The sequence below is a fragment of the Helicoverpa armigera genome, chromosome 27, assembly GCF_030705265.1.
Source record: "Helicoverpa armigera isolate CAAS_96S chromosome 27, ASM3070526v1, whole genome shotgun sequence".
Taxonomy (NCBI): domain Eukaryota; kingdom Metazoa; phylum Arthropoda; class Insecta; order Lepidoptera; family Noctuidae; genus Helicoverpa; species Helicoverpa armigera.
This window is the reverse complement of record NC_087146.1, coordinates 6882432-6892114: the sequence shown is the minus strand read 5'-3', so window position 1 is coordinate 6892114 and position 9683 is coordinate 6882432. Positions and strand designations below refer to the sequence as shown.

The following is a 9683-nucleotide window of genomic DNA, read 5'->3' as shown; positions in this document are numbered from 1 at the left end:
TCGCCACAGATAACGCAAAATAATTAGTTTTCGTTGGTGATCAACAGAAGCCGCGTCGCGCCGAAACTGTGTAAAATCTATAAATACTATTAGAACAATAATTACGTTTAAGATTAAAACCTTAAAATGAGTGGTCCTAACGGGATGTTGTACGGCGGCGATGAGATAGGCGCTCTTGTGTTCGACCCGGGTCACCATTCTCTCAGAGTTGGTTATGCCCAAGAAGATACTCCAAAGGCTGATATTCCAGCCGTAGTTGGCGTTGGACCAGCCACACACGTTCCTGAACCCGAAGAGAAGGTTCCAGATGGAAATGTCACGCAAACCGGTAGGTTTTAGCACCAAAATTCTTCATCATTCAATCCCGTCTTTCGTTGTTAAATTTAGCTCTCAATTCTCTCAAATCTAGCTCATAAAAGCAAAATGTCTTATTAACCAGGCTTATTATACGATATTTGGAGATTATTAAGCGTAAAATACTTATTCCTAATGTGTTTGGATTGTTGTTTGTTGACAAACTTCAAAATATCAACACTACACAAGAAGTCATGAAGAGTTGTATCAAAGACATTAAAATCCAATAGACTATTTTGTGCTCTATATTGGTTTCTAGCTTCCCACATACGTGGAAAAAGTAGACTTCCTTGATAAATGAGCAAACAATGAAAACAGTTTGCAAATCAAAACAGTAGTTCCTGAAATTAGCACATTAAGTCAAACAAACAATAAAATGAATTTGTATCAGTCATGCACTTGCAAAGAATTCAGGATTTTAATAGACATTATTTTTCTTTTACATTATGATAAGCTATAAAACACCAAAATAACCATTTGACTATCTACTATGAGTGAAAGCACCCATGTTTCACTAGGTCGGTAGTTGGTTTCACTTTTATGCTGATCTGCAAATTCAGAGCTACAATTACAACTTTACTTCTTCTTCTTCCTCCAAGCCTTTTTCCCAAACTATGTTGGTGGCGGCCGGATGTAGCTGAGTACCACTGCTTTACAAGGAGTGACTGTCCTATCTGACCCTTCAACCCAGTTACCCGGCAACCCAATACCCCTTGGTTAGACTGGTGTCAGACTTACTGGCTTCTGATTACCCGTGACTACCCGTGGCGGTCTTATCGCTACATAGGAATTTCTTCCAGACAACCTTCGGATGGAGTCTATGTATTAGTAAATAAAATACCAGCTGGGGTTTTAGAACAGCCTGTGTAAGTCAGTTCATACATCCAAGGGATAAGTTTACAAACTCACAAGCTACTCCTTCACAGTATATACTTATACAAAACTTTTACCACAGGTTCCAAAGCGGTAGCGAACTCCGTCACTACATAGACGTGACAGAGCTACACGTGCTCGAAGGGCATGGACGTGCACACGTACATGAAAGAGGGACAGGTCGACAACTGGGACTTGTTCGAGAAGATGCTTGATTACTGTTATGCTAAGGTAAGTTGATTCGAGAAATATCTTGAAAATAGCTATTATAGAGCTATTTTATGTGTGTCAAACCTAATCACAAAGTCCTATCACATAATACATATAGTCCAAAATTTTACTTCAATCCTTTCTGTGAGTTTAAATATGAATTGGTTTTTAGGGTTCCGTATCGAAAGGGTAAAACAGGACCCTATTGTTTTCCTCCGTCCGTCAGTCCGTCTGTCCATCACGAGGCTGTATCTCATGAACCGTGATTGATAGTTAAAGAGCTGAAATTATCACAGATGATGTATTTTGTTGCCGCTATAACAACAAATATTGAAAACTAGAATAGAATTATTATTTTGGGTACTTCCATGCAACAAACGTGATTTTTGGTCATTTTGCTCTGGTGCAGAACTGTTCGTGCGTGAGTCCGACTCGCACTTGGCCAGTTTTTGTTTTCATAATTTACTTTGCAGAGTTACAATAGGTCTGTCAAGAGTGTTCTATGTATTTTATGCCCATTTTAATTCTAATTACGTTCTAAAAAACCTGTTGTTTATGTGTGTTTTATACATATTCTCAAGTCAGTATAATAAAATTTACAATTTATCATGAATAAATTTCAAACATACTGGTGTATAAGAGGCATACTGATAACTTATTTTTAGTTGTCACACCTACCCAAAAGTCAGCTTATTCATCAACCATCTCCTCCACAGGTAATCCGTTCCCCATCAGAACACCATCCAGCGCTCTTCACAGAGGCCGTCTGGACGACTCGACCAGCTAGAGAGAAGTTAGCAGAACTCCTCTTTGAGAAGTACCAGGCACCTGCCTTCTTCTTGGTGAAGAGTGCCGTGTTGGCAGCTTTGCTAATGGCAAGTCAACGGCTTTAGTGGTGGATGCTGGAGCCAGTCAGACTTCTGCTGTTCCTGTTATTGATGGGTGCGTCTTGTATAATTATATATTTACCGATTCCAGTCACATTAGGCTATGAGAGTGAAGCTGAATAGTGTCTGTGCAAATGCTTGTTCACTTTGTGTCCTGCGCAGCTGGCTAATCCTTATATGGGAACAGACACAGTAACTGATAATCAGCCAGGAAGACATCATCTATGTACCGGTTACTGCTAGCAGTTTCACCCACATCCCGTGGGCACTATTTCAAGCACATAGTTAAAACGTAGCCTACAGCCTTTTTAGTTATAAAGACTATCTAAAGGAATTATAAATATCACCAATTATCACTAAAGTTTTTCATATCGGCCAGCTGTTTCTTATGGATGTATTTTTAAGTTAACGTACGTACGTTAGTTAGTCGGCTAAACCGATTAAAATTCAATATGGTATGGACTAGATTGCTCTAAAACTGGGAGGTGGGATGGTTTTCTCTGGGAGCAAGAAGTAGTTCTCTCAGAAACTTATATCAATGTTCTTTGTTCATAGCTACGCCCTTGTGAATGCTGCCGTCCGCTCCCCAGTGGGTGGAGACCACCTCGCAGCTCAAGCTAAGCACATGCTGACTAACATGCATATTCAGATGCTGCCTATATACAGTATACAGGTATGTCACCGATCTTAATAGCGGCTCGTACGATGTGCCTAGCAGTCATTTACTTTAGGGCAATCTTTAAACCAACTGATTTTTGCTATTCCTTGTTTTGGTAGAGTATATTGTTCATCAATGTCTTAGTAACCAACAGAAATTTTAAAGTTCTCATCAAAACAAATACCTAAGCCAATATCCGAAGTTTCTGCTATACACCGTTGAGGAGTTCCCTCGACCCTCAACCACTTCATCATCATCACTTGTTCCAGAGTAAGGAGGTGATAAGAGAACGTGAACGGGGCCGCTATACCCTGAAGACTTTGCCAGCAGGATTGACGCACTCCTGGCAACAATATATGCTGAAGAGACAGTATGAAGATTTCTGCCATTGTGTGGCACAGGTATGCTGTAATCCTATTAATATTATAAAGCTCATGCATGAGTTTGTTTGTGCTAGGTGATAGTCTCGATAATTACTTGATCTATGTTAATCCAGTATCTTTAATTTTAGTTCACATGGGGCTGCCACGTAAATGAAAAACGTGTGGGTTTTATTTGGTAGTAATTTGTATAGTGGTCAGTTTCAATTATTGTAAATGGACTTTTAGTAATAAACTTTAATGAGCTTTAAACTTTTTGTAACAACCACTAGGTATCAATACTAATACATATAATTATAGTTCGGCCGCTCAGAGAATGCGTTTCTGACACATCGCGATTGAACTGACGACGTAACTTTGTAATGGCGTTGCAGTACGATAAAAATATTTTGCTGGTTGTTTATCGTTTTAACAATTGTTGAGCATTAAAACAACATTATTATATCAATAATAATCAATGAATGTTGTAATTTTGTGCCAAATTGAGTGTCAAATAACTTGGTAAACAATATTTTTCTAAATCTATACTGCGCTATTACAAGGTTATGTCAGCGCTTTATATTTGTAGTGCTGTGCTAAAAATAACAGGCAAGTATCGTACCTAATCTGTTCTGGTTGATGGTTCTTATATCATCATCCTCCGAGCCTTTTCCCAATGTTTCTTATACAGTTATACTTATAATATAAAATAATACGTATTGTTTTTCTTTTAAGAATTTGAAAATAATGGACTATAGGATAACTTTTATGAAATATAAAATAAAACTATGATCAAACTGAACGCGCGAAAGAAAGTAGCATTTTATATTTAGGTTGAAAATGGTAACCCCAAATGGTGTTATGGGCCGTCATTTTGTGACGCTGAATAGTCATTTGTTGTCGTTTCGTGCGCTAAGACTAAGTGCCCTGCCTCATTAGGGACGCCAATGGCGACGTCGCCGGCTACGTATCCAAGCAGTTAGTATTGAAATGTATGGAACCTAACTCACTTGGCGACGGTTTGGTAACGTCGCCAAATTGGAGGCGTGGCCACGAGCTACAGTTCCCTATGTGGCTTCTGGCTACCGTGGCAGCTTGGCGACGTGGCCACAGTAGCCACTATAATGTACATGGTAAAGCGCACCTCCCTCACACAGTCGCCAATGTGGTCGCCAGTCAGCTTGCAATTTCTTGAGCGACGACGTAAACAATTGACTGTCGAGACGCCATGGCCACTCGACTTGGCGACATTTGGATGCCAGAAGTAGCCAGACCTGTGCCGCTGGCGACGTCGCCATGGCGTCCCAGTGAGGTAGCTCTAAAACCTGATTTTGGAAGATTTTGACCGAGATATCAGGATTGATTCTGTTATTGATAATACCTAATATAATACACGTAGGCGAAGATGATGATAAAGACACCACCTCCACAAGCGAATCGGAGTCTGATTAACATTCTGTACGCAAATTCAATTCAATGTACCTACTTACTTTATTGCATAGAAATACAGATTGTAACTTAAATAACTAAAATATAAATTTTAAATGATTCCGCCAATTTAAAACGAAAATAATCTTAAAATAATGCGGCGGTTTATTTTGGGGGAACGGTAACGAACTCAGTGTTATGTTGTGCCCATCACTAGTCCTGACTAACTGATAGGTGTCAGGAACGCATTCTCTGAACGGCCGAACTATAAGAGGAAACATTTTGTTCTACCCAAAAGGCTACGAAACAACAGAGCCGATTTGAAAAATTCTTTCAGTGTTGGAAGCTACACTCTTCCTAAGTAACATGGGCTATATTTTATACCGGTATGGGCTGCAGTTACCGCGGGACTTGGGTGAAACCGTGGGAAAACACCCAGTTCTATCAAAACACTCATAATGTTGGTGCCAGTCTAATCAAGGGGTTGCCCGGGTAACTGGGTTGACGAGGTCAGAGAGGCAGTCGCTCCTTTTAAAGCACTGGTACTCAGCCGCATCCGGTTAGACTGGAAACCGACTCGAAAATAGTTGGGTAAAGGCTCGGGAGATGATGATGATGAATTTTGGCGGCAGGTATCAGAAAGCCAGTACGACGAGCGGACAGCAGCATCAGTGCCCTTCAGCCACTACGAGTTCCCCGGCGGCTACCACCAGGACTTCGGCCCCGAGAGGTTCAAGCTCACCGAGTGCCTATTCGAGCAGTCTCGAGCACCGCAGTTAGGTAAGTGGGAGAATATATCGGGTGTGTTGTACCTATACTCTGTTTTTAATCTCGTAGACTAAACTGACATTACGAGTATTCTCAGTTTATTGCAAATTCTTAAATAGTGGTGTGGCACGACCGAAACTTAGCGTTAATAAAATCAAGTATCGTTTTTTACATTAAGTCATCCTGAAATAATAGGCTTATCCTTGATGATTACGCATGGCTTTGCGTGGTCAGATATCCCTGGCAGTTTGTAGCACGTCGTACAGCCATGTGTACGTACGTGAATTGCAAATATAAAACTTTGAATGAATCTTAAATTCGTCTATTATAGATAAAAGTTACGATTCAACAAACCGGTATCGTAAGTACAACATTGTACAAAAAGCTAGCAACATTATTTGCAAGTTTGACATTTTGAAAGTGTCAATTTAGTCTACGACATTAAAAACAGACTATAATCACATTAAATCCTATCACATATACTGTATGATATTCTATGGCGAATTGTAAAAAAATAACTTAATCCATTCAGTTTTAACCACAGGAGTCATTTTTCGTTTTCATAATTTACAAAATCATGTGTAAAGCAGAGATAAAGTTAGGAGTATCAAATGTTTTGACCAGTTGACAGCTGTCAGTTTTCAAGGGAGAATTTCCATTGTTTGTAATGACTGACTCTTATATGGTGTTCTAATTTTCGCAAAATTTTATTCCATTTACTTTGTTCGTTTTTTTTGTACTTATTTTATTTTTTTCTTTCAGTATATTAACGCATTTCATTTAATGTGATTAAGTACGACACTCTTGATATAAACGACCAGTTGTTATTAACATGTGCTCTCTTTTTTTCCCTAGGTATGTTAAGCCTGAGTCTTCTGATTAGCTCATTTGTTAGTTCCATACAAAGTAGCTCAGCAGCCGTGTTGTTGTTTGTTTATTATCAGTTGATAGTTTTTCAACACTTGGGAATTTTTAGTTCTTCTTGTACCCTCGTGGACGATGGGAGTGGCCTTGACGATCTTTCTAGGCTTTTATAATGATTTCGGTAGTCTCGCGCCTCGTTGTATGTGTGTTGTTGTCACAGCCTCGTTGTATGTGTGTTGCTGTCACAGCCTCGTTGTATGTGTGTTGTTGTCTACGCGTCGCTGTATGTGTGTTGTTGTCGCAGTATGCGCGGCGGCGTCAGCGTGCGACGCGGACGCGCGGCCGGCGCTGTGTTGTTGTCTCCGCGTCGCTGTATGTGTGTTGTTGTCGCAGTATGCGCGGCGGCGTCAGCGTGCGACGCGGACGCGCGGCCGGCGCTGTGTGTTGTTGTCTCCGCGTCGCTGTATGTGTGTTGTTGTCGCAGTATGCGCGGCGGCGTCAGCGTGCGACGCGGACGCGCGGCCGGCGCTGTGTGTTGTTGTCTCCGCGTCGCTGTATGTGTGTTGTTGTCGCAGTATGCGCGGCGGCGTCAGCGTGCGACGCGGACGCGCGGCCGGCGCTGTGTGTTGTTGTCTCCGCGTCGCTGTATGTGTGTTGTTGTCGCAGTATGCGCGGCGGCGTCAGCGTGCGACGCGGACGCGCGGCCGGCGCTGTGTGTTGTTGTCTCCGCGTCGCTGTATGTGTGTTGTTGTCGCAGTATGCGCGGCGGCGTCAGCGTGCGACGCGGACGCGCGGCCGGCGCTGTGTGTTGTTGTCTCCGCGTCGCTGTATGTGTGTTGTTGTCGCAGTATGCGCGGCGGCGTCAGCGTGCGACGCGGACGCGCGGCCGGCGCTGTGTGTTGTTGTCTCCGCGTCGCTGTATGTGTTGTTGTCGCAGTATGCGCGGCGGCGTCAGCGTGCGACGCGGACGCGCGGCCGGCGCTGTGGGCGCGGTGGTGGCGTGCGGCGGCCTGAGCGCGGCGCCTGGGTGGTTGGAGCGTCTCGCTAAGGAGTTGGCGGCGAGGGCTCCTCCTCGCATCGCCTCAAGACTCATGCTGCTCCCAATGCTACGGAGCGACGGTTCGCGCCTTGGATCGGTATGATTTTTATTTATTTATGACACCTAAAGCCCATTTGCCATTTAATCAATATATCTCTAACTCTTATATAATAATGCACACAAAATACTGACGTCGTGTTACGCTTCCAAAATGGCCTCTCCAACTTCTACGATGTCATCATCTCCTAGCCTTTCCCGACTAAGTTGGGGTCGGCTTCCAGTTTAACCAGATGTAGCTGAGTACCAGTGCGCCATATGAAACGAGTGCCTATCTGACCTCCTCAACACGGTTACGTGGGCTACCTGATATGTCTGGTTGTCAGACTACCTGACTTCAGACTACCCGTAACGACTGTCAAAGATGTTCAAACCTGAACCCACTAGTTTATCGTGCTTTCAGAAACGCCGAAGAACTGATTATGACTTAACCTTCTGATTGATCCGCTCGGCTTTTACTTAGCTCGAAACAACTAGTTCATACCAAATTTTCCCTTGCATCGGAGAGCACGTTAATGTCGGTCCTGCGCCTGATCTCTCTCCGGTCGTGTCGGATTGCCGTCTCATCGCGCTATGAGAGTGAAGGAATAGTGAGTGCACTTGTGTCTGCGCAAATGCTCGTGCACTATAATATGTCCTGCGCAGCTGGCTGATCTCCTTATATGAGAACAGTGGACCTGGCCGACAATCAGCCTTCGACGCCATTAATATATGGTTTATATTCACAGGTGGGTCAATCTTAGCCTCAATAGGTTCGTTCCAGCAGATGTGGATCTCCTCACAGGAGTACGATGAAGGCGGCAAGGGACAGCTCGAGAGGAAGTGTCCTTAATACACACAAATATTGTACATTATAAAGACAGACATGCTATTTTTATATGTAGAATCATCGACACGAATGATGAGCGCTGACCTTCACCTGCGCAGAAGTGATTTATTAGCAAAGAACCAATCCCGAGTGCCGGCTATGACGCGATGCACTGCGGGCCACAAAAGGACCCATTAAATCACTTCTGCTCAGGTGAAGGTCAGAGCTCAAGATTCGTGCCGATGATTATATAAGTTGTTGACGATAGCGGTACGCCATTGGAGTAGGCACTTACTCAGTTAAAAGTAAACAATATTGATTCGTATTTACATAGATTTTTACACCTAAAATTGTAATCTAAGTTTTGAAACAAAATCTAGAGTTAACTGCCTTTTCGAATGAAGTGTTTTGTATGAAGATAATATGCGAATACCTATATACCTAATTCAAGTGAAATACTAAAATATTTGTGATTACATGCAGACTTAAACAGGGTGTTTCTTGTATACATAAAATCGATTTGCATCGTGCGTTACTTTTAAATCCAAGAACGTCTGTAAAATTAATTCTCAGTGTTTTTTTTCAAAATTTTTGAATAGATGTTGGTTATATTTTACTTGATTTAATAAGACACCTGTATATGGCAGTAATTTCACCGAACAGAGCTATTTTATAAACATATCTTGTTATCCATCTTTATACGGCGCTATCGTTAACCAAATTATACAAAGTGTATAGAGAGATTTTTACGTTAAAGATATCTATTATTTTACTAAAATAAAACAGTTTTGAAATTACTTATATGGAATAGATCAATCTTAGACAGATTTGTATTGGTTAGATAAGGAACCCGAACGTCTCGTTAGTTCTAGTAACTGATCACGCCTACCGTACGTTACTTGACCTACAAGAAGGCGCTTGACCTACCTTCCTTATGGCATCTCCGCTATTGTTCCTTCCTCCGTGGGCTTTTTAACGACGTCAAAATCATCAAATGACCCCTCCCGCTGTGGGTTAGCAGCGGTGAGAGATCAGACTCTTACTGACTAAAACCGTCGTGTTCCGTCGTAGGCCTTTTATGTACCAGGGCCGCGGTATCGCTTTCGAACAACCCGCAGCCCGGCAGGCCTTGGCCTACTGGGCCCCGGCGGGGTTTGCCGGCATCTCTTTGAGGAGCCCGCTTTGTGAGATAATAAAACATGTATAAGTAAAATTGTATCTTTTGCGTTAATAAAATCTCACAGCTGTCTTACGGTGAGTTGCACCATTTAACTATAGGTAACGATAACCGAACCATTTTCGGCGGCAAGTATACGGCTGGTTATAGTTTGGTTATCGTTATAGTTAAATGTTCTAACTCATCCTTAGTTGTAAGATG

The 9683-nt window shown here is 42.4% G+C and overlaps 1 pseudogene; it reads left to right on the top strand.

Moving 5' to 3' along the window:
* LOC135118952 (actin-like protein 6B) lies at positions 1 to 9286 on the top strand (annotated as a pseudogene).
* The last annotated feature ends 397 nt before the right edge of the window (positions 9287 to 9683 follow it).